The sequence below is a fragment of the Solanum verrucosum genome, unplaced genomic scaffold (assembly GCF_900185275.1).
Source record: "Solanum verrucosum unplaced genomic scaffold, falcon-dt-bn FXZP01000112.1, whole genome shotgun sequence".
Lineage (NCBI taxonomy): Eukaryota > Viridiplantae > Streptophyta > Magnoliopsida > Solanales > Solanaceae > Solanum > Solanum verrucosum.
In genome coordinates, this window is record NW_026020441.1 from 455,119 (window position 1) to 479,236 (window position 24,118).

Genomic DNA, 24,118 nt, shown 5'->3' on the forward strand with positions numbered 1-24,118 from the left:
TCATTGGTAGAAGACTAGCAGTTCACATAATTTTTGAGCTCAGAAACTTCTTGGAGATTTGCGAAATGTTTCGCTTCTTGAGTCATGAAAGGAAATGGGTGCTAGATTTTACTTGAAGTGTGCTTCACAGCTAAACGTTAAATATCTACACCAATCCCTTTCAGGCCCTGTCACAAGGGAATTTCAAGGTTTGCTTTAAAATGCCAATGATAGGTACATATTTTTTAGGCTTCATCTAAAAGAGCTAGAATTTCTCTTTGATGAATTTTAGTTGAAGCACCAAAAAATTAACTTAGGGACTAGAATTACATGTTGAAAAGTCCAATGACTGCTCGGTTTATCAATCCTACTAGAATGTTAGCTAAGATTAAGATCAATTTTTTTTAAAAATCTTGTCTCAGTTTTATAGGTCTTCTCTCCTAACTAGAAAATAAAAGAGGTCTTTCTGGGGCTTGATTTAGCCTAAACCATGTGCGTAAAGGTCATAGCTTGTAGTATCCTTTCAAATAATATTCCACCATTAAGTGCTAAAGTTTTTTTTTATTTTAGGTTTGCTTCCTTACTCACAACCACCATCCAAAAAGGAGTTGGGGGAAGGGACACAAATTGAATTAAGCCATTTTAGTTGCAAAAGCGCTTATTATGTCCGTTAAACCCCTTTGTTATTGCACCAAAGGCAAGGTGGTAATTTCTTCTGTGTGCTCAACTAAACTGTTTTAGATTTTGAGAAGTTACTGTTGTTATTCATGAATTGATACAAAATTCCTTAAGAAGAGGAGAAGTTAAGAGGAAAAGAGGAAGTAGAGAGATCAGAAACTAGTAAACTGATTAGAGAATAATATTTAATCTAATATCAAATACATGGTGTGTGATCCTTTTATAATGAATCACAACCGACTCACTTACACAATAGCTGACTAACAGACTTAATAACTAACTAACCGATTAACTACTTCTTACTAACTAGATAGAAGTAAGTACTAAGCTGCCCTTTCTCTATTGATATATTAGGTGACATCAACACTCCCCTTCAAGTTAGGTGTATTGAATATATTGATAACACCTAGGCTGTTCTTGACATGTTTATGCTCAACCTTGGGCAGTCCTTTTGTGAGCAGATCAGCTAGTTGTTCTTTGGTATGAATGTATTGAGTAGTTATTTGTATTTTTTCTCTAATAAAATGACAGTCTATTTCAATATAATATGTTTTGTCCTTTAATCGAAGGATTAGCTTCTATTTGTAGAGCACCTTTGCTACCACTAAACACTGTTGTCACGACCCAGGGGTACTCCCTAGACGTAACATGGCACATAGAACCCCGAAGGATTCCTTGTAAGCCACTTAGCATATCACAACATATGATTATAGAAAAATACGAAAATTAAAAACATTTTTTCAATACAATCAAAGTCTTTTATAAAAGCAAAGCGGATGTCTTATTACACTTGTCTCAAACCATCTAATACTTGAAAAGAGTTAGGGACACATCCCATACAAAATCTAAACATAAAAGAAAGACATAAAAAGGAAAGGGTGATCAAGTCCTCGATGCTATGAGGACTCACCAACACTTCTCTTCTTGAGCTACTATGAACCTAGCCACGAGGATGTAAGTCAATATCGTTGAACCCTACATTTGATAAGAATGTAGGCAAAAGTATGCGTTAGTACAATAATTTACTAAATATGATAGCTAACATAAATCATCAACATAAGCAAATAAGAGACATTAGTCAAGATAAGACACATACCATAATCATAAGAGATAATAACATAAGTCGTGAGCATAAGAGCTAACATCATAGTCATAGGCCTAATCAAAGCATCTAGTTTAGCATGACATAAAAGAAACACTTCATAAGTCACCTCAAGGCAATCTTGTGCAATGCATGGATAAGACCCCATAATCCCACCTGCCAAGCAAGTCACTTTAGGTCCTTATTCATATTTACCATCTTTTGATCTCATATTTCTCATAGACAAGGGAACATTCAGCTTAAGTCACACACGTATTGGAAGGGCCTTTCAAGCTACAATCCAAATTAAGCATACATCATAAGCATAAGTCATAAACATAATCAACATATAGATCATCATATCATAATGGCAACATACCATAATTACCCTTAAAACATACTTGTGCAATGCATGAACAAGACCCCCATAAATCTCACCCATGCTAAGTAAAGATCCTTGAGTAACCATGGTTCATAATTCATATTCTTGTTGTGGGAATAAGCCTTAACTAACATAGACCATGTGAGCTTAGCATGGAATCCAGTGTCTACCCCACACCGAAAAGGGGTTGCTCTACTTGCCTAAGGTAGAACCATATTATTAGCTTAGGTGGATCCAATAGCTAAGTAACCTACGAGGGCACATAGTTTATGGGATAAGGAGATTGCTACTAGAAATCCGGCCTCTAATATCGTGAGGGGTTCCATCCCAAGAGATTGCTCCTAGAAACCCAGCCTCTACTAACGTGAGGGCTTCCATCTCATATCAATATCCACTCGGTGCTAAGCATAATTCCCATTTGAGTTCATATTAAGTCTTGACTTAAGATCATAATTATGGAAGAATGTCTTGACATTCAATCCAACATAATTCATACTAAAGCTCATAGATTCGATAGGTGAGACTAGTCTTCCAACCTTAGAATCACTACATGTGACAAACCTTTTACATCGTATCATATTCATGCGTAAGTGTGTACATGAACATAACCTCCAACAACACAACACTAGCTCATAATCATATTCAGTTTACTCTCAAAGTGTTCATAAAACATATATACATAAATCTCATAATCATGTATAATTCTCATACTTTACTCTTCAAGGACCATTGATCACATTACATCAACACATCTAAAATTACTATATTAGACATGGATATTAACATGATTCAATTAACTCAACTACTACAAGCATAATCTCATAATATTCTTCTATAATCAACAAACTTACATCACAAGATTATTAATTGAGTAATATGGGGTTTTCATGGGTTACTGGGGAATTCAACGTAAAACCATAATAAAACATCAATTCAATCATAATATAAACTAAATCAAACATAAAAATCATTTTTTAAAGGAACCCATGACTTGGAGACAAAACCCTAGCTTTTGGGAAATTTCTATCTTAAAAACATGATATACTACTAATTCAATCATAATTGATCATTATCCACTCAATTGAATCAACAAACAACAATACCCACAATATTGATAGGAACCCTAACTAGAATTGGGGATTCATCTTCACAATTGGGGGAAACATTGGGCTTCATGGATGAAAGGGATCCATGAATGAATAAACCATCATACCTTAATTATAAAGCCTAGCAAGCTTGAAACAATGGAGTCTTGACTTGAGTTAGCTTGACCCTCTTCTTCTTCTTCTTCTTTGAGTTTTCTAGAGAGAGATTTTTTTTGGAGAGGATATACTTTTGGAAAAATATTTGGGGTTTTGGAAATAATGATGTGAATGGATTTATTTTGACTTAGAATGAATTATATAGGGTCTAGGATCAGGATTAAAACGATCTAGTTTAGGTATTATATGCATATAACCTTGAAAAAAATAATTGACAGGTGCCTTTCAAGGAAGGCTTTCACCGACCATTCATTGATTCACGACCAGTATAAGCTATCGTAAACCAAAGGCCTGGATTTTTTTCTAAGTCTATCTCCACCGTCCTTGAACTCTTGCCTTAGAATATTTTTCACAAGGCATGGGTTCAAGGATGGGTTCACTGACCGTAGACTCTTCCACCGTCCTTGAACCCTTGCCTTAGAATATTTTTTCACAAGGCTTGGGTTCACTGACCGTGGACTCTTCCACCATTCTTGAACCCTTCCTTGGACCCTTGCCTTAGAATATTTTTCACAAGGTTTGGATTCAAGGATGGGTTCATTGACCGTGGACTCTTTTACCGTTCTTGAACCCTTTCTTAGACCCTTGCCTTAGAATATTTGAGGTGTTACAATATCTCGCCCTTGGGAACATTCGTCCTCGAATGACGATCTAGACACCTTACAGAAGTAAAGACTCAAGACAAGCAGCCCATCATGCATACAACATCAAATTAATGCAAAATTCAAAGGATGATACATCAACTCCATCTCAAACATAATCAATGCAACACAAGGAGGTAGGAACTACATCTAACAACCCATTATCATCAACATTGCTCACATTCACAGGAGGAACTACCTTCTCCAACTAAAAGCATGCTCAACACAATATCATGGAGCCAATATGTAGTCACTCTAAAAAACATACTAAAACATGTTCATCAACTCATCTCATGAAGTCAAATATGCAACTCATACTAAATGCACAACAACATAAGGAACATAAATCATGAAAACTCATTTTTTCTGTCTTAGTAAACATGAATTTCATCAAGAACATTCATAACATAAGGAAATCATGGAAACACATAAATTACACATGGCTTCACATAAGCACAAACCATGAGGAACTCACAATTTAAATGCTAAAGGAGGAATAGAAGGAAAAAATATGAGGACATCGGGACATCTCATGGGCCCTTGGCCTCCCTAGTAGCACCCTCACCTAAAAACCCTCACTAAAAGACCACTCCTTAACACCTTCATGGAAACAACTCCCTTGCTCTCTTTTATTTCTTAACTTGCCGGTCTAAGATCCCTACAGATATTTCTAAATTAGAGAGGTTCTCACTAACTCCAAACTCTTCTTAAGGGATTTACGAATGCCGAAACTTCAATACCCTTCTATATCCTAGAGACATGGAAAACCGGATACACCGGTAACACTCATTAAGCAAATCTAGCTCACAAGTAACCTTACCAACACCACTCAAGATCTCATATGAGCCTACAAAACCGGGACTAAACTTCCCAAACTCACTACACCTCTTAAGGTGAGAATTTCAAGTCAAACTAAATCATGAACATCAAGAACACTCAACGACCTTGATATCTGAAGTACACTATCTCCCCCTTAGGAGTAAACCTATACGGATTTTCAAAGCACAATTTCTTTCAACTCTAAGGTCGGATCTAGTTACCACTAAGCTTTCACATCCACCTCACAAGATGATTCTAAACCATGGTGAATTACACTTCTACCCTTCTTAGAGGAGTCTACTCATTCAACACATCTAGGCATTGCTTAAACACCTTATTCATCAAATCTATCCACATACCCCAAAACTCATCATGGCTAAGTCGGGTTCTACCATCAATACACATAACCATAATGCAACCCATTTATACCAAAGATAATATCAAAGTCTGTCATGCCAAGTCTATCAAGTCACAAAAGACATGCAACACCAGAATCTAAATAAGCAAAAAACACATACTGGGAGCAACATTTGGAGGACACTCTTGTTCACCTCTAGCTTGGAGGGCATATAACCTATTCTTGCTTGGGAGCATTGGAATCTAGACCACTAAGAGAAGCTTGCTTGGCCTCTCTCCCTTTAGCCCTAAGTATTGGAAAATCTCTCATCTTGTGACCCTCATTACCACAACCATAACAACCATCATTGCCGGCTAGCCACCTACCATAATGCTTCCTTACACACTTACTGCAAGTAGGCTTAAGCAACACATATTCACTATTACTCCCTCTTTGAGGCTTAGGGTTAGACACCCTCTCTTGGTTGGAAAGCTTTTGTTGGGTCATAGGTTGACCATATCCATCGAATCTATCATTGGAGAAATTCCCATAACCGGTTCTAGCTCTTTTCACCTCCCTATTATTGTCTTGGAGTTTCTCATCCTCCATTTGTTGGGCATACACCATAAGACGAGAAATATTCATATCATGATCAAGTATGGCCATACGACATTCTTTCACTACCAAGTCGGACACACCTGACACAAACTTACTCATTCCTGACCTAAGATCAAACACTAGAATTGGAGCATGCTTAGACAGTTGGGTGAACCTCAATGCATATTCCTTGACACTCATATTACCTTTCCTAAGGTTAATGAAATGAAACACTAAAACTTCTCTCATCTCTAAAGGGAAGAACCTATCTAGAAAAGCATTCTTGAACCCTTCCCACGGGACCCATTCCTACCGGTCTAGCCTTTTTCCATTTACTAAACCAAACATGAGCAATCCCTTTGAGTTGATAAGAAGAAAACTCCGCCTTCTCTACCAGAGTCACTCCTACAAAGTCCAACACCTTGGAAACCTCTTCTATAAGCTCTTGAGGGTTTTCCTCCATCCTTGACCCATAAAATTCCGGAGTTTCTATCCCTGCCTGAGCCAACATTTGGAAACCAAACCTAAATTTCTCACTTGTTACTTTCTCTTCCAAAGGGTTAATTGGAGCTTGAGGAGGAACTTCTTGATCCACATTGTCTTCCTTATCTCTTCTAACATTAGCCCTTATAGTAGTCATATCCTGAAAACCATTGAGCACGGATTAGGGGAAAGATCTAATAGAGTAAAACTCCATAGACCGACTTAGAGAATGAATAAGTGAAGTATCCTACACATCTAATAGCCTCTCATTCATAAATGCGGTGCTCTTCACACTTATGAACATGACTATACTAGACGTGGTTTGAGACATCCTAGAACCATTCTAAACCTTATGCTCTGATTACCAAGTTTGTCACGACCCAGGGGTACACCCTAGACGTAACATGGCACATAGAACCCCGAAGGATCCCATGTAAGCCACTTAGCATATCACAACACACGATAATAGAAAAATATGAAAATTAAAAACATGTTTTCAATACAATAAAAGTATTTTATTAAAGCAAAACGGAAGACTTATTACACTTGTCTCAAACCATCTAATACTTGAAAAGTGTTAGGGACACAACCCATAAAAACTCTAAACATAAAAGAAAGACATAAAAAGAAAAGGGTGATCAAGTCCTCGATGCTATAAGGACTCACCAACACTTCTCTTCTTGAGCTACTATGAACCTAGCCACGAGGATGTAAGTCAATATCGTTGAACCCTACATTTGATAAAAATGTAGGCAAAAGTATGCGTTAGTACAATAATGTACTAAATATGATGTCTAGCATAAATCATCAACATAAACATATAAGAGACATTAGTCAAGATAAGACATATACCATAATCAAAAGAGATAATAACATAAGTCGTGAGCATAAGAGCTAACATCATAGTCATAGGCCTAATCAAAGCATCTAGTTTAGCGTGACATAAGAGAAGCACTTCATAAGTCACCTCAAGGCAAGCTTGTGCAATGAATGGATAAGATCCCATAATCCCACCTACCAAGCAAGTCACTTTAGGTCCTCATTCATATTTACCATCTTTTGATCTCATCCTTAGCTTATTTCTCATAGACAAGGGAACATTCACCTTTAGTCACACATGTATTGGATTGGCCTTTAAAGCTATAATCCAAACTAAGCATACATAATAAGCATAATCAACATATAGATCATCATATAATAATGGCAACATACCATAATTACCCTTAAAGCATACTTGTGCAATGCATGAACAAGACCCCCATAAATCTCACCCATGCTAAGTAAAGATCCTTGAGTAACCATGGTTCATAATTCATATTCTTGATGTGGGAATAAGCCTTAACCGACATAGATCATGTGAGCTTAGCATGGAATCCAGTGTCTACCCCATACCGAAAAAGGGTTGCTCTACTTGCCTAAGGTAGAACCATAATCTTAGCTTAGGTGGATCCAATAGCTAAGTAACCTACGAGGGAACGTAGTTTATGGGATAAGGGGATTGCTACTAGAAACCAGGCCTCTACTATCGTGAGGGGTTCCATCCCAAGAGATTGCTCCTAGAAACCCGACCTTTACTAACGTGAGGGCTTCCATCTCATATCAATATCCACTCTGAGCATAATTCCCATTTGAGTTCATATTAAGTCTTGACTTAAGTTCATAATTATGGAAGAATGTCTTGACACTCAATCCAAAATAACTCATACTGAAGATTATAGATTCGATAGGTGAGACTAGTCTTCCAACCTTAGAATCACTACATGTGACAAACCTTTCACATCGTATGATATTCATGCATAAGTGTGTACATGAGGATAACCTCCAACAACACAACACTATCTCATAATCATATTCAGTTTACTCTCAAAGTGTTCATAAGACATATATACATAAATCTCAAAATCATGCATTGTTCTCATACTTTGCCCTTCAAGGACCATAGATCACATTCCATCAGCACATCTAGAATTACTACATTAGGCATGGATATTAACATGATTCAATTAACTCAACTACTACAAGCATAATCTCATAATATTCTTCTATATTCAACAAAACCACATCACAAGATCATAATTGAGTAATGTGGGGTTTTCATGGGTTCTGGGGGAATTCAACATAAAACCATAATAAAACATCAATTCAATCATAATATAAACTAAATCAAACATAAAAATCATTTTTTAAAGGAACCCATGACTTGGAGACAAAATCCTAGATTTTGGAATTCTATCTTAAAAATGTGATATACTACTAATTCAATCATAATTGATCATTATCCACTCAATTGGATCAACAAACAACAATACCCACAATATAGTAAGGAACCCTAACTAGAACTGGGATTCATCTTCACAATTGGGGGAAACATGGGGCTTCCTGGATGAAAGGGATCCATGAATGAATAAGCCATCATACCTTGATTATAAAGCCCAGCAAGCTTGAAACAATGGAGTCTTGACTTGACCTAGCTTGACCCTCTTCTTCTTCTTCGTCTTCTTGTTCTTCTTCTTCTTGTTTTCTAGAGAGAGAATATCTTTGGAGAGGATGAACTTTGGGGAAAATATTTGCGGTTTTGGAAATAATGATGTGAATGGGTTTATTTTGACTTAGAATGACTTATATAGGGTCTAGTATTAGGATTAAAATGATCTAGTTTGGGTATTATATGTATAGGAAATGACCCATATAACCTTGAAAAAAATAATTGAAGGGTGCCTTTCAAGGAAGTCTTTCATCGGCCATTCATTGATTCACGGCTAGCTCTTTTTTCTGGCTAGCTCTATTCTCTTTTCATCTTTTCTAAATTCTCGTGCACTTATGTGCCTTGGTGGATCATCTCTCCCTGTGATTTTTGATCTAGCCATTTTTGCAAAAACTTCGAAGCTAAGTTAAATATAGATTCACATATGAGCAAAAAATGGTGTTTCTAGGTGTGGAATTTCTCAGGCTAATCATTGAAACTGATGTATAAATGATACAAGGGCGCAGGAAAAAGGTGAACAAATGCTCTCTCGGTGCGTCGCCAAGTCTATTGTGGGAACCAAGCTGACCGCCGAGAGTCACATGTCAATTAGTACATAAAACGCGCAGTTAAGAGCGAAATGGAACTGGTAGGCGAACCGCTGAGCAGTTCGGCGGAATTCGGTCACCTCGCCTATCAACTCAACGTGTCCATTATCAACCCAGCATTTCGACTCTCACCTAGCAACCCCATAAAATATAGCTTACACACACATAAATCAATTTCAACGAAAACACATAGAAACTTCTATTCCCATCAGTAGCAATCCAACTCAAAGTATAGCTAAGTGGGAACTCCTCGAATAATGCACTAGGTGCCACATTAAGATAGAAAATACATGTAATTTCAGTAACTCAGAGACTCAGCAGAGGTTTAACACTTTCATCATTATGCAAATGAGTACAATTATAATATTTTTAAACGTGAGGTTCAGACTATCAACCTTAGATGCTGAATAGATGCTAACGAAGTGCCAGACAGCAATACAATCCAAATCTGTGCATAAATCAATGAACCACAATATTCTAAAAGTGCCATATAAAACTAGGGTGCATGTGTGAGTTTGGTAGGATGAAGAAATGAGAGAAAGTGAGTGAAATAGGACTTTTAAACCTGTGGCCTGCAAAAACCGTCCAGTTCCCGCACGTTCAGCGCTGTGAGTCAAGTTCGCCAAGTTATTTGGCGACACGCAGAATGTCTAATTTCTTCGCCGAAGTTAGCAGGACCTTTGGTTTATGTAGGGATCCCAACGGTGGTCTCTGTCGAGATCGCCAACAAAGTTGGCGATGCGCCAGTAATATTTCTAGACCACTGAGCTTTACGAAAGCCCATCTGAGGATGCCTTCAGTTAGACCGCGGAAGAATTTTAGTTCGCCGAACTTGTCGGTGACTCGCCAACTAAACCTGTTGCTCGCTTTCATACATCTTTTCAAGAACTTCCTTAGCTTCAACCTGTTCAAACAAAGCACTATTATTTTATCAAGAAAATTAAAAAGCAAGTAATTGTTTTGGGTTGCCTCCCAAATAGCGCCTTAGTTAACGTCATGGCACGACGTAAGTCAATGCGTAAATTGGATTTTTGGGGTTGAACCTAGTGCATCTAGGTGATCCCACTTGTTCATGCAGATGAGGCTGAGAAAGCATGATCTTAGGCATATTTATATGCCTAAGTTGTCAATAATTATCCATAAAGTGCTTAAATAGAGGAATAATCTTGAGTCTATTAGCTTTATTTTTGTTATACTTGTGATGAATGTGCACTTACACATATGATTAGTTGTTTCAGGAACTCTCAAAGGAAGTGGAGTGGAATGAAGAAAGACGGAGCAAAGATGTGCAAGAAAATGGCCAAGGCAAAAACCACCAGTGGCTGGCGCACTGGTTGGCGCGGCGCGCCACTGGTGGTACGTTAGAGAGGAGTTTTTGGCGTGTTGAGAGACGCGACGCGCCAAGGCCCAACATTCAGAGGCACCTCTCAGGCGTCGCGCCAACACTGATGCAGCTGGAGCATGTTTGTGGGGCGATAAGAGGCGCAACATGTCCCTCTTTTACCGACTTTTCCAAGTTTTAAACAGTAAATAAGATTCCTAATTTGAGTAGGATTTGTTCCCAACTTTTCCTACTATTATAAATAGATCCTTAGGGCTCCATAATCATCGTTCGACTTTTGATCTAAGTGTGCAAGAGCAAGGATTTAAGTTTGTAATAGGTTTTTATTCTTTAACTCTTCTATTTTTCAAAAATTACATGAACGATTGTATTTTCTTGTTGTCTAATAGCATGAGTAGCTAAACGCCCTAGTTCTAGGACTGTAGCTACGAATTGATTGTTGACTATTTGAGGTTGTTTGATTAAGTTTCGGTTGTCAATATAAGTTACTTCTATATTCTTGTTTTAGTATTTTATGCATGCGCAACATAAGATAAATTTAGTGTCTAATCTTAAATTCGAGAGATGAGAGATTAGATAGACCAGAGAATATAGAGAGCTTGGTCCATTCATTAGATTGAGGTGATTAATGTTCAGGAGTGACACCCAGACGAACACCTTGCTTGGTTATGAAATAGGATGAAATATAAATGCTCGCCAGTTAGTCTATTTATCCCAGTTCAATGATGTAGTTAGATAGCTAACTGGGGTAGGCGACGAGAGGTGTATAACCCGGATCATACCATCAACCCTATAAACCAGTAACTTGACAACTGAAATTAATTCTACGCTAATAATATGATACATGATATTCAGTATATGCTGCAGCCCTGGAATTGCTTTTAACTTGCTTGAAACATTATATCAAAGTTGTTCACAATTAGTTACTTTTAATTAGTGCATAATTATTAGTAGATAAAAAATAAATCATCACTTCTTGAAAAGGTTATTTTTTACTTTTAGTTGTATAAGTAAGTGAATATAAGTTGATCATAAGTCCCTTGGGAACGATAACTCGTTTCTTTAAGAATCTATATTACTTGTGCGACCACATACACTTGTGTGTATATTGGAGAGCAACAGGTTTTTGGGGGTCCTTAGAAATTGATTTATATTCAATCTTCTTAAATCTACAATTAGAATATTAAGGTATTAATTACTTGATCTTAGCTTGTTTATTGCAGGCACTTGATTTTCAGGTCTGGCTCGAAAGGGAGAACTTGTCTAACCTTACAATGAACCCGAAAGATTTTTACGTCAGAGCAGACAAATAAATCAGGGACGACAAGGAGAATTGAGGTTAGGTCTTTCAAAAAACTTCGATGATGGTAATCAAGAAAATGTGAATAACTCAAAAAACGTGAATAATCCAAGGAGCCCTAATAACCAAGGAGTACCACCTGTCGTAGCCGCAAGACCAATCCATGATATAGCAGTCCCACTCACAGCCAACTTGGCATCTAGTATTAGGAAACCTTCACCGGGGGGTAGATTTGAACTAAAGCAGAGCATGGTGCAAATCCTCCATACTAATGGGTAATTCACTGGTCTCCCCCATGAGGATCCTCAAATCCATCTTTTCATAGAAATTACCAATACATACATCCCAATTGGAGTCTCATCAGACTATGTAAGGTTGACTTTGTTCCCATACTTATTATTAGGAGCTGTAATACGTTGGTTAGACTTTGAGCCACCAAAATCCATCACTACTTGGGATGATCTAGCGAAGAAGTTCCTGAGTCGATTTTTCCCATCCAAGAAAACCGCGAAGCTGAGGGGTGAGATAATAAGCTTTGTTCAAAAGCAAGGGGAAGACATATACCAAGCATGGGCACATTTCAAACAAATGTTGATTGCTTGCCCACACCACATGTAAACCAATGAGGTACTTGCTCACACTTTCTTTGAAGGTTTAGACTATAATGTTCATTCTCTTCTTGATAGTGCAGCAGGTGGACAGGCCCTATCCATAACGAGTGAAGAGTTTTTCACCTTACTCGATAAACTTTCTGAAGGGAACCAAGGGTATGATGGGAAAATGTCTAGAACCCCAACCCAAAAGGCTGCAGGGATCTTAGATGTAGACCAAGCTACTGCCATAAATGCCAAATTAGATGCAATGCAACATAAAATAACCTTACATTTTAAACAAATGGCTCTAAATCAGGCACTGATAAACGTGGTAAATCAAGCAGCAAATTGGTGTGAGGTATGTGGTAGTGGAACTCATGAAACCGAGCAATGTGAGGTAAACCCGGATTCCATAAATTATGTGGGTAATGCGCAAAGGGGTGGAATGCTACAAAATTATGGTAATACTTACAAATCTAGTTGGAAGAACCACCCTAACTTCTCATGGGGTGGTAACCAAAACTAAAATCAGGCTCAAGGGGTTAACCAATACTGTTCTCAAGGGGCTGGGCAACAATACTACAATTCTAACCAAGGCTCAAATCCTAGTGTACCAAAAGGGGGGATGACCAATGAAGAGCTACTCCAAAAGCTCATGGCTGAAATAGGGACCAAATTAAATGCTAGGATAGATAAGCAGGATGAGAACATTAAAAACATCCAAATGTCCCAGTTGAGTTTAGAGAAACAAGTTGCGCAAGTGGCTAATTCTTTGAACTTGTGTCCCTAAGGTGGGCAGCTCGGTGATATTGAGCCCAACCCAAAGCAATTGCATGTGGTAAGTACTAGAAGTGGGTTGCAATTAGAGGAACTAGCTCCAAAGAAGAGAGACACTGAGGTAAGTAATAAACACAAAAAGTTGGAAGAGGTAGTAAAAAGTTCCAATGTTGAGGTACCCATTCCTCAAAAGAAATTACCACCTCCATTTCCACAAAAGCTAAAAAAGCAAAATGAAGAAGAATGCTTCGGTAAGTTTCTCTCTCCTTAAATAGGTTCACATTAATCTACCTTTGGTTGACATTTTGCAGGGTATCTCGAAGTATGCTAAATACATGAAGGACATTGTGGCTAGCAAGATGAGGCTCACAGAATATGAAACTGTAGCACTTACTGAGGAGTACAACTCAAGGATCCAAAACAAACTGCCCAAAAAGTTAAAAGATCCAGGTAGTTTTACTGTGCAGATTACAATTGGGCAAAGTGTTCATGCCCGGGGGTTGTGTGATTTGGGGGCAAGTATAAATTTGATGCCCTTATCTTTGTATCCAAAACTTAGGTTGGGTAGTCCAAAACGAATCACTGTTATTCTCCAACTTGCTGATAGATCCATTGCTAGGCTAGAGGGGGTGGTAGAAGATGTGTTAGTGAAAGTAGGTTCATTGATTTTTTCGGTAGATTTTGTGGTCTTAGACTTTGAACCCGATTCTGAAGTTCATTTCATTTTAGGACGACCTTTCTTGGCCACGGGTAGGGCATTGCTTGATGTAGCAGCTAGTCAACTAACCATAAGGGCACATGATAAGGTTGAGGTATTTGATGTTTACCGCGCTTTAAAATTACCTTCTATTTATGAAGAGTTGTCTGCTATTACTGTGGTTGATCGCATAGTAGAATCACAAGTAGTTGTGCTCGAAGATCCTTTAGAAAGAGTGCTAGTGGGTCATGAGATAGAGGGAGACACTGAAGCTCAAGAGATTGAATCATGCTTAAATCTAGCACTAGTACACACTCGTAGGAATCAAGTGGAATCACTAGATCGCGAGTTGCCCCCCACCAAAGCCATTAATAAAAGAAACCCCTACGTTGGAACTAAAAACTCTGCCGGCTCACCTAAGGTATGCTTATTTGGGTACTAATGAAACCTTGCTTGTTATACTTTCTGCAGAATTGTCTGACATACAGGTTGATGCGACATTGATGATCTTAAAGCGGAGAAGGAAAATAATTGGATGGCAGATGACTGATATTCATGGGATTAGTTTGGCGTTATGCATGCACAGAATTTACATTGAAGAGGATCACAAACCTAAAGCACAACATCAATGTCGACTAAATCATGTGATGAAAGAAGTGGTAAGAAAGGAAGTCATAAAGTGGCTAGATGCGGGAATTGTGTACCCAATCTCTGATAGTAAGTGGGTAAGTCCAGTACAATGTGTTCCCAAGAAGGGAGGTATGGCAGTGGTAAGGAACGAAAAGAATGAGTTGATTCCTACTAGAACAGTGACCGGGTGGAGAATTTGCATGGATTACCGGAAACTAAATGATGCTACCCGAAAAGATCACTACCCTATTTACTTCATTGATCAAATGCTTGACAGACTAACAGGGCAGGAGTACTATTGTTTCTTAGATAGATATTCTGGTTTCAACCAGATCTTGATTGCACCCGAGGATCAGGAAAAAACCATGTTCACTTGTCCTTATGGCACATATGCTTTCAAGCGCATGCCATTTGGACTTTAATGCACGGGTGACTTTTCAAAGGTGTATGATGGCCATTTTTCATGATATGGTGGAAGACTTTGTTGAAGTGTTTATGGATGCTTTTTCTGTCTTTGGGAAGTCTTTTGAGGTATGTCTCTGAAATCTTGATAAAGTACTTGCTAGATGTGAAGATACTAACTTAGTTCTAAACTTGGAAAAGTGGCATTTTTTGGTAAGAGAGGGAATAGTATTGGGACACAGGGTGTCCAAATCTGGTTTGGAGGTTGATAAGGCTAAAGTAGAAGTTATTGAGAAATTGCCCCCTTCCATTTCTGTAAAAGGTGTGCGTAGTTTTCTTGGTCATGCAGGTTTTTACAGGCGATTCATCAAGGATTTTCCAAGATTGCCAGACCTATGTGCATTCTTTTGGAGAAGGAGGTGAAGTTTGACTTTGATGAGATGTGTTTGAAAGCTTTTGAGATGTTGAAGAGGAACTAAATTGAGGCTCTCATCTTAATTGCTCCTGATTGGGGATTACCATTTGAACTCATGCGTGATGCAAGCGACGTAACAGTGGGTGCAGTGTAGGGACAAAGGAAGAATAAAGTGTTCCACTCAATCTATTATGCAAGCAAAACCCTTGACTCTGCACAAGTTAATTACACAGTGACTGAGAAGGAAATGCCGGCTCTAGTGTTCGCCTTCGACAAGTTCAGATCGTATTTGGTAGGTACTAAAGTGATTGTTTTTACTGACCATGCAACTATTAGGTACCTATTCAACAAAAAAGATGCTAAACCAAGGCTGATTAGATGGATATTGCTTCTCCAAGAATTTGACCTTGAGATCAAAGATATGAAAGGTACTGAGAATCAAATAGCAGATCATTTATCTAGGTTGGAGGATTTTTCACATGTGAATGAAGGTGAGAAAATCCGTGATGAGTTTTCGGATGAAGAATTGATGGCATTAGATATCTCTCAAGTGCCATGGTATGTAGACGTTGTGAATTTGATAGTAAGTGGCGAGTATCCTCCGGGTGCAACCACCCAACAAAAGAAAAAAACTCAATAATGATGCCAAGTTCTAAGGTTCACCAAGTACTCGAGAGTTGTCATGCTAGCCCATATGGAGGTCACTATAGAGGAGAGCGCATTGCTCATGAGGTACTACAATCTGGTTTCTTTTGGCCCTAGTTATTTAAAAATTCTATTGCTTTCGTGAAGGGTTGTGATAAATGCCAAAGGTTGGGTACTATTTCAAGAAGACATGAGATGTCGCTACGTAACATTTTGGAGGTGGAAATCTTTGATGTGTGGGGTATTGACTTCATGGGTCCATTCCCACCATCTAGTGGAAACCAATACATTCTTGTGGCTGTGGATTATGTTAGTAAATGGGTTGAGGCAGTCGCTCTTCCTTTCAACGATTCCAAGGTGGTGATAAAGTTCATAAAGAAGCACATTTTCACTCGCTTTGGCACTTCAACGACAATTATAAGCGATGAATATAAGCATTTCATTAACCATCTTGTCAAAAACCTTCTTGCTAAGTATGGTATTCGTCATAAGGTTGCTACAACTTACCATCCTCAAAAGAGTGGCCAAGTGGAGGTCTCGAATAGAGAAGTGAAGCAAATTTTGCAGAAAACGGTGAATGCGCAGCGGAAAGATTGGTCTGAGAAATTAGATGATGTGTTATGGGCTAATAGGACTGTATATAAGACACCAATAGGGACTTCTCCCTATCACATAGTGTTTGGTAAAGCATGTCATCTTCCGACAGAATTAGAACATCAAGCTTATTGGGCAATTAAGAGGTTGAACTTGGACCCTGAGCTAGCCGGTAAAAAGAGAGTGAATCAGCTGCATGAACTTGAGGAGTTTAGGCTTCACGCATATAAGAATGCCAAGCTTTACAAAGAAAGGACGAAGATGTGGCATGACAATCACATAGTATCTCGTACTTTCAATCCAGGAGATAAGGTACTACTCTTTAACTCTAGACTAAGGTTATTCCCTGGAAAACTAAGGTCAAAGTGGAGTGGTCCTTTCGAAGTGATCAGAATGACACATCATGGGGCTGTTGAACTTAAAGATAAGACTGGCCTTACGTTCTTGGTTAATGGTCAAAAGGTGAAACAATATTTCGGTGAAGATTCGGATCGTGATCGGGAAGCTCTTGCGCTAAATGATGAATGATCCAAGTCGCATCATACGGCGACGTTAAATCAAGCGTTACATGGGAGGCAACCCATGAACAATATGTAATAGATAGGTTGTTCGTGTTTGAAATTTTTGATTTTATTGTTTTAGCTTAGTGTATATTTGTAGAATCTAGGAAGTTCTTTTAGTTTTAGTTAAAATAGGAATTTTCATTATTTGTAACTTAGCTTGTATAAAAAAGATAAAAAAATCTAGAACCGGGAGCATTGTTTGGCGCGCCGCGCCTGGCATCGAACGTCAAAGCGCCTTCTTAGGCGCGTTGAGAGGCGTATCCCACCAGGGTTTGCACGTTAGAGTGTTCTCTCAGGCGCGTTGCCCCTCACAATGACCCACTGCCCAGAATTTGTTTTTAACCGGGTTTTGACCCGGTTCAAACCCAACCCACTCTCCTTAAAACCCCCAAATCCAACATTCTTCCCCTATTCTCCTAAATCCTAGCCGACCCAACCCCTAAAGTCCTTCAAACCGTTCTCCGTTTTTCTTCCCTAACTCTTCTCCTTCCTCCATTAAACTCTCAATTTCTCCATTAAAACTCCTGAAACTTTTCTTCTTACCCACCACCAACTATATATCCTCCAATTCCCTACTTCTTTTCACTTTTACACCATCATTCCCCAAAAAAAAAAAAAATCCTTTTTCCTTCTTCACCTTCACCCACTGCCTAATTTGACCCCCCCTAATTTTTCTAATGTTTTTCCTTTTCTCTAGTTTTCTTTTCTTCATAGGTTACAATGGCACCAAAAGCAAAGAAGGTGGCGGGTTCCAAGCGGAGTAGACATGGAGAAGCTTCCGGGAACCGGTACAAAAATTTGGCAAAAAGGTTGTCCAAAGGTATGGCTAGGAATGGTTCGCATGTCAACAAGAGGCGAAGTATATGGGCGACGAATTTGTGAATGAGGTAAGATTGCAGTCGCAATTTCCTATTATATATCAGACTGTGATTAAGTTAGGGCTGAGGTTTATATTTGACAATCCAGGAGATTGCAATTTGAAATTAGTGAGAGAATTCTATGCTAACTGGCTTACTGAAACGAAGTATAAAACTGTGTCAGTTATGGGGAAAGATGTCAAGTTTTTTGCCCAAATTGTGAATGAGTTGCTACGAACCCCGAATTATGACCCTGATGAGTTTAATAGCTTGAAGAATAAGCTGCCTTATAGGGATATCCGGCATACCTTGTGTGTGGTGGATTCAACTGCTAGGTGGGAGCGCAGTAAGGATACTGGGAGGCATAATACCCTCAATTTGCTAACTTTAATCAAGTTGCTCGGGTGTGGCTGAAGATAGTATGTAGTGTGTTGTTGCCTACAAAACATTTGACTGAGGTGGCAAGGGATAGGGTGGTGTTAGTTTATATGCTGATGAATGGAATGCCCATTAATGTAGGGGCAATCCTGAGGCAAAATATGATGAAATTTAGGAACAATTTGAGGTGGAGATTCTGTTACGGGGGGTTGATCACCCGTTTTCTGAGGGCGAGGGTATCGAAGAGGAAACGATCGACATGACTGTTGCTATCACCCGGATATGACAGGTAAGCTAGTTGATGTGACGAGGACTAAGGCACTTGACTTATCTCATGGACCGATTCTGTCTGCCCAAGAGAGGCAAGCCCGTGACGATAGTGTCATGGCTAGGATGTTTAGGATGACTGAGTTGCAATTGTGGATCGGTGGACGTCCGGTTACTGATGCAAAAATGGAAACAATGGCAGAACGCTATCCTTTGTCTGAGAGTGCAGTGTTTTTGTGCAAGACTGGTCCTGCCTTTGTGGAGCCTTTGGATGATGATGAAGCAACTGCTGATGAGGCTACAGATGATGAGGAGGATGATGATGTGGATGAAGAGACGAATGCCTTGATGGTGTTCGATAACGGTGACGACGAGGCCTAGAGGCCCCAGGGAGTATTTCTAACCTTAGACTTTGTTTTAATTGTGCACTGAGGACAGTGCTTATTTTTAAAGTGTGGGGTGGGGTAATATTCTCTGTTGTATATAGTTGTTTACTGCTTTATCAAGTCTAGTGTTAGTTTGTAGTTTAATTTTTAATTTTTTAAAATTTTATTTTGGGTTCCTCAGCGTTTGTTTGCAGTACTTTTACTGAGGATTGTTCCTTTGAACCGTATAGGATTAGTTTATTGCTTTATTGAGTCTGAGAGTCATCTTAGGAGTGACAGTTCCTAATGATGGATGGATGACGACCGTCTCAAGGGAAAATTAGTCACATAGAGGAGTAGGATAGAAACACCAATCTTGATCTTTTAAAGCTATTTCCGAAAAAGTCAGCCAAACGTCATGGGTAGTCACAAGTGGAAAAGTGCAATAGAGTGTTAAACTTGCAACAAGCATGTGTCCTTAGTTTTGACTCAAAATAAAAATAAATGGGCTTAATTGTGTAATGATACCGTAATGCAAATTATATGAGCATGTTAGTTGATATATCCTTATATGTGTCATGATGCCATGAGTGGTGAGAATTGATTTGTTTTTGCTTAACTTGATGTTTATAACTTGCCTTGTGTGTGTTGAATTAGTAGCTTGTATGACTTAGGGAATGTGATTGAGGCGTTTCTTTGAAATAGCCAATTCTTAAATCTACTTGTATGCCTACCACTGAAATTATCCCTAGTGAAACCTCATTGAGCCTTTAACCTTTTTTATTAATAAATCACATAATAAGCCGAAACCCATTTGTTGATACCAAGTCTTTTGATCCTATGAAAATCCTAAATGCACTATGATTTAAGAATAAGGGTTGAAAATTGCTGGTTGATATAGCCAAGGGTGAAATGCTACATTGTGTGGAAAAGAAAATTCTATTTTGGCCCTGGTCCTTAGTGACAATGTGCACCTCGACTAAAATTGAGGGTGGCTAATTTAGAACTCTGCTCGAAACATTGGCCCTGATCCTATCAAGGATAATGTGTATCATATTCGGATGTTAAAATCTAGAGTTTGGATGGCTAGTGCAAAGGCATGAAAAACAAAGAAAAAAATGATGAAAAAGAAATAAAGGGCAAATATGGAGCAACAAAAGGGGTAAATAGTCATGAAATGTGTACTAGGAGGAAAGAAAAGCTATAATGGAGATTGTTGGCAACATAATGACATGTGCATTAGGGAGGTGTAGTCACTTAGATGATTCCTAAATATTCCATCCCTTACCTTAAGCCGACATTACAACCAAATGAAAGTCCTCTTGATTCCTTGAGAAATATGTGCGAAAGTAATAATACATTATTGGCAAGCTTATGGTATGTTTAGAAAAGCAAGAACTTCTTTTGTGAGGGTGAGTTGATTGTTTGAAAAATAGGCCTTGTTGATATTGCAAATTGCTTGAGTGAAAGGCTTTACTAAACATAAACAAGTGAGGGCATTCATGGCATGTGTAGGATTATCTAATTGGTGTGGTTGTATAAGTTTACATTAGCTCGGAAAAATAATAAAAGGGTCATTCTTTGAGCATGTGTTTTACTTTGTGTAAATGTTGTTAATTGTTGCATCCATTGTGAACTACAAGATCATGATTAAAAATGTTTGGTTGATTTTAAGGTGGGTTGATAAGTCCAAGGGTGGTGAAAAAGAGTTGATATTCTAGAGATTATTTGAGGACAAACAAAAGTTTAAGTGTGGGGTGGTGATCTTAGGCATATTTATATACCTAAGTTGTCAATAATTGCCCATAAAGTGCTTAAATTGAGGAATAATCTTGAGTCTATTAGCTTAATTTTTGTTATACTTGTGATGAATGCACAATACACACATGATTAGCTGTTTCAGGAATTCTCAAAGGAAGTGGAGTTGGAATGAAGAAAGATGGAGCAAAGATGTGCAAGAAAATGGCCAAGGCAAAAACCACAAGTGGCTGGCGCACTAGTTGGCGCAGCGCACCACTGGTGGTACGTCAGACAGAAGTTTGTGGCATGCTGGAAGGCACGACGCGCCAAGGCCCAACATTCAGAGGCGCCTCTCAGGCGTGCTGAAAGGCGCGGCGCGCCAACACTGATGCAGCTGGAGCATGCTCGTGGGGTGATAAGAGGCGCGACACGTCCCTCTTTTGCCGACTTTTCCAAGTTTTAAACATTAAATAGGATTCCTAATTTAAGTAGGATTTGTTCCCAAATTTTCCTACTATTATAAATAGATCCTTAGGGCTCCATAATTGTCGTTCGACTTTTGATTTAAGTATGCAAGAGCAAGAATTCAAGTTTGTAATAGGTTTTTATCCTTTAACTCTTCTATTTTTTGGAAATTACATGAACGATTGCATTTTCTTGTTGTCTAATGAAATGAGTAGGTAAATTCCCTAGTTCTGGGGCTGTAGCTATGGATTGATTGTTGACTATTTGAGGCTGTTGGATCAAGTTTCGGTTGTCAATACAAGTTACTTCTATATTCTTGTTTTAGTATTTTGTGCCTGCGCACCATAAGATAAATTTAGTGTCTAATCTTAAAATCGAGAGATGAGAGATTAGATAGACCAGAGAATATAGAGAGCTCGGTCCACCCATTAGATTGAGGTGATTAGTGTTCAGGAGTGACGCCCAGACGAACACCTTGCTTGGTTATGAAATAGGATGAAATATAAATGCTCGCCAGTTAGTCTATTTATCCCAGTTCAACGATGTAGTTAGATAGCTAACTGGGGTAGGCGACGAGAGGTGTATAACCCGGATCATACCATCAACCCTATAAACCAGTAACTTGACAACTGAAATTAATTCTACGCTAATAATATGATACATGATATTCAGTATATGTTGCAGCCCTGAAATTGCTTTTAACTTGCTTGAAACATTATATCAAAGTTGTTCACAATTAGTTACTTTTAATTAGTGCATAATTATTAGTAGATAAACAATAAATCATCAGTTCTTGAAAAGGTTACTCTTTACTTTTAGTTGTAGAAGTAAGTGAATATAAGTTGATCATAAGTCCCTTGGGAACGATAACTCGTTTCTTTAAGAATCTATATTACTTGCGCGACCACGTACAGTTGCGTGTATATTGGGGAGCAACAAAGCACATGACTTAGGAGAGTTGATTAGCTGGATAGATCTAGAGTGAGAGTTACTCATCTGATTTAGCACTTCTACACTTTCTCTAATCTTTTCTAGCACTCTATCTTGTTCATTTAGCTTATGAAGAATGGTTAATAGCATATCTTCGATACGCTTATTTTCACTGTCCATAAATCCTCTCTGCTCAATCTGTGGTCTGCATTTACTTTGATCTCTGGACACCATCTCCAATTCCTTGATATTGTGAGTCAATTTATCCATCTAACTTAGCAAAATGATCAATTGCTGGTCCTTCTCAGTGTCCTTGTTGATTTTAGTTGCAAGGTCAAGGAATTTGGCTGCGGTTTCATAGGGGTATCTTTCACGGCCACTTGGCATATGTTGGTTCATTATTTCTCTATTTCCGGGACTTAGACCTCTGTAAATGCATTCCACTAGAACTAAATCGGGTATTTCATGAGTTGGGCATTGCATCAATAGTGTTTTAAACCGCAGCCACGACTCATGAAAGGGTTCTCCTTCTGGATGCTTGAAATTTAGGATGTGATCCCTGAGCCTCATCACCTCTGCTGGAAGGTGCTCCATTGGTCCACCTTCTCCATCATGTATACTCATTGTCCTGCCTCAACATGCAAACAACTAGACAAAACTAAAAATTAGGTGAGTAAACTACTACTAACAAGAACAACAATTCTATTAGACTAAAACTTCTCAAATAACACCATTCCCCGGCAGCGACGCCATTTTGATGCTTATCTAGGCTAAGCTTTAAATGGAAATAAGTTCCCTCTCGGGCAACTTACCCCGTTTCAAATGCGTTCCTCTCGGACACCTATTTGCCGCAAGAAGACCAGCCTATGCCTTAACCCACTCACTCTCTCGAGCTGAGTGTTAGTATATGGGACTAGGGCTCACCCTATCGGGCTGAACCTCATGTAGACCCACTCCTTAGGCCATCAGTCTAGTGGTTTTGGTTTCACGACCTCCCTCTCGGGCAAGTCGAAAACACATGGGTGGCTTTGTATTTGCAACTACAAACCCTTTAGATTAAACCACAACCACTAGGTGAAATCACCATTAAAATACATCTAACCTATTAGCAAGCAAGACCCAACAAGAATATCAACCCATATTTGCTAAATCACACCCCAGGAATGGGGGTTTTTAGCCACACATCAAAGAAATAAGAAATTATACCTAACATGATAATGAAATCAACTGGATATAAGAAATTAAACCTTAAATTAAGCAAAGGAAAGTGAATAGAGAAGTCCCACTTCCAACTTGGGGAAGAAGAACTCATTTCTTCAAGTCTCCACAAAACCCTCTCCAAACTTGAGAGAAAAAAATATCAGCTATAGTATGTTCTAAAGTGAAAATAATAATAATAATTTTTCCACACCAAGACTACAATTCTAACTAGTATTTATAGTTTTCATAGATTGTGCTGCGGAGGATTGTTCGGCGACATTAGTCGAGATCGCCGATGAACTCGGCGATCCGCCTTTTGGTCAGCTCATCGCCTTCAGTGTCTTGCATTTAGAATCCTCGCATTCTGGATCATTGGGCGGTATAGTACTGCTTCGCGGAACTGATCGGTGACTCACCGACTGCTCCTTTCCTCGCCTTTTGATCCACTTCCTTCAAGGCTTCGCGTACTGGAACGAAGGGCGGTTCATGTCATTTCGGCGATTCGCCAAGTTGAACTCGGCGATCTGCAGGATTCCATTTCTTGTTCTTTTCAGCCCTATTTGCTCCGTTTTGTGCCTTAGTGTCCATGCTTCCACTAAAACTTCAAATACCTAAAACTTCAGCATT

General features: G+C 38.7%; 1 protein-coding gene and 1 pseudogene across 2 annotated transcripts in view; one reads left to right on the forward strand and one right to left on the reverse strand.

Annotated features, from left to right (window-relative positions):
- The window catches only part of LOC125808456 (ras-related protein RABH1e), a 942,753-nt gene that overhangs the window by 362,315 nt on the left and 556,320 nt on the right, over positions 1-24,118 (reverse strand). The gene's annotated exons all lie outside the window — the stretch shown is intronic.
- Positions 1-24,118, forward strand: part of LOC125808439 (probable mannitol dehydrogenase) — a 34,500-nt pseudogene that overhangs the window by 858 nt on the left and 9,524 nt on the right.